At 35.1% G+C, this 2,265-nt stretch overlaps 1 protein-coding gene across 6 annotated transcripts in view; it reads left to right on the top strand.

Annotated features, from left to right (window-relative positions):
• Positions 1–2,265, top strand: part of LOC106876426 (uncharacterized) — a 1,308,965-nt gene that overhangs the window by 18,219 nt on the left and 1,288,481 nt on the right. The window lies entirely within an intron of this gene.

The raw sequence follows: 2,265 nt of genomic DNA on the forward strand, positions 1-2,265 counted from the left end.
CATAAATGTGTGTATGTGTGTATACATGTATATATGTATGTATGTATAAGTGTATGTGTGTATATATGTATCTATGTATATAAGTATCTATGTATGTATGTATAAGTGTATGTGTGTATATATGTATGTATGTATGTATGAATGTGTGTGTATATATGTATCTATGTATGTATAAATGTGTGTGTATGTATATATGTATCTATGTATGTATGTATAAATGTGTGTGTGCGTGTGTGCGTGTGTGTATGTACAAGATATTGGATCGGCAGAGTCGTTAGAGCTTCGGATAGAAATGCCGTGCAGCATTTGTTGTTCGCTTACTCTTTATATTCTGAGTTCAAATCGCACCGAAGTCAGCTCTCGCAGTCATACTCCCGAAAATCGGTAAAAAATAATAATATATACCAGTCATGTACTAGAGCCTATAGCAACATTTCAAATCAAAATATTTATTGGCCCTTTTTGCCTAATTCAGAAACCATTACTGTCACGGTCATTCGTCGTTTCGGGGACAATTAGATAAAGTGCCAACCGGGTTCAGAGGTTAATGTAATCGACTTACTCCACTCACTTCAAAATTTCTGACTTTGTGCCCAAATTTATTATTATTATTATTATTATTATTATTATTATTATTATTATTATTATTATTATTATTATTATTATTATTATTAAGGCGATGAACTGGCAGAATCCTTTTTCTTTTATTTATCATTTCATTATATGTAAACCCCAACACATCATATCTGCCGTTGTATTGTCCCTTTTCATCCTTCACCCTTGTGGCAAATAAACGGAAATTATTATTGTTATTATTATTATTATTATTAATTCAGCGGCGAGTTGGCAGAATCGTTAACACGCTGGACGGAATGCTTAGGGGTATTTCACCCGTCGCTACATTCTGAGTTCAAATTCTGCCGAGGTCGACGTTGCCTTTCCATCCGTTCGGGGGTCGATAAATGAAGTACCAGTTGACTACTTGAATCGATGTAATCAACTAGTCTCCTCCCCCATAATACCACATCTTGTGCCTATAGTAAACAGGATTATAATTATTATTGTTGTTGTTAATTCAGCGGCGTTCTGGCAGAGCAGGTAGCACGACTGACGTAATGCTTAACAGCATTTCGTCCACCGTTACGTTCTGAGTTCAAATTCCACCGCGGTCGACTTTGCTTTTCATTACCTTGAGGTCTATAAATTAAGTACCAGTGAAGTACTGGGACCGATGTGATCGACTATCCCCTCTCCCATATTTCAGGCCCTGAGCCTTTAGTAGATAGGGTTATTATTATTATTATCATTATTCTTTTAACCAAGACGCTCTTTAGTTGTATTTCATAAGGTTTATATCTACAAGTGGTAATGCAGTAATGTTGTGTGTGCGATGTGTTTGTCTGTATGTACATATGTGCATGTGTGTGTCTAACTAACTGATCATTTCTCTAAGAATACATATTACTTGCCCGTATGCATTCCTGAACTACCGTATACAAATGAGTATATGATAAATTCCTGCAATCTTTCGCTTGTTCGTTCCTTCATTCCTTCATTCCATCAATTCGTGCTACGTCGTGTTTGGACAAATATTTCATGGCTTACCATATATACGACATATGCATATATACATAAAAAATATATACACACATACACACTCGCGCGCACACGCATGTATACTTACATACATAACATACATACATATATACATACATACATACATACATGCATACATCCATACACGAGCCCGACAACTTGAATTGAGAGATACCTATTAGCGACTTACCAACACTTTGAATAAATTACGTGTGCGCGCATACACGCAGATATACACGTACAGATACATACATACATATATATATATATATATATATATATATACACATACATGCATACATACATATGTATGTTGTATAATTTAAGAAGCAATGTGAAAATGTTTCCTTAAAACGCTTTTGAATTTGTACAACACAAGCAGACACGTCGTGACTAATACATGCAAACATACACACTCATATACACACACGCATATACATATATGTGTGTGTGTCTATATATATACACACACACATGCAAATATTAAACACAGAAATAGCCACTAAGTTTATCTTCAAGCCTTACATTCACATCGTTAGACAAAACGATGGGATGGTCACGAGTGGAACGCAATCGATCAAATATCTACTTGGTCAGGATAAAGAACAGCTACAGCATTCGAAACACGTACATACACACGCACACACACGTATATATATATATATATAT

Source organism: Octopus bimaculoides, chromosome 5 (genome assembly GCF_001194135.2).
Source record: "Octopus bimaculoides isolate UCB-OBI-ISO-001 chromosome 5, ASM119413v2, whole genome shotgun sequence".
Lineage (NCBI taxonomy): Eukaryota > Metazoa > Mollusca > Cephalopoda > Octopoda > Octopodidae > Octopus > Octopus bimaculoides.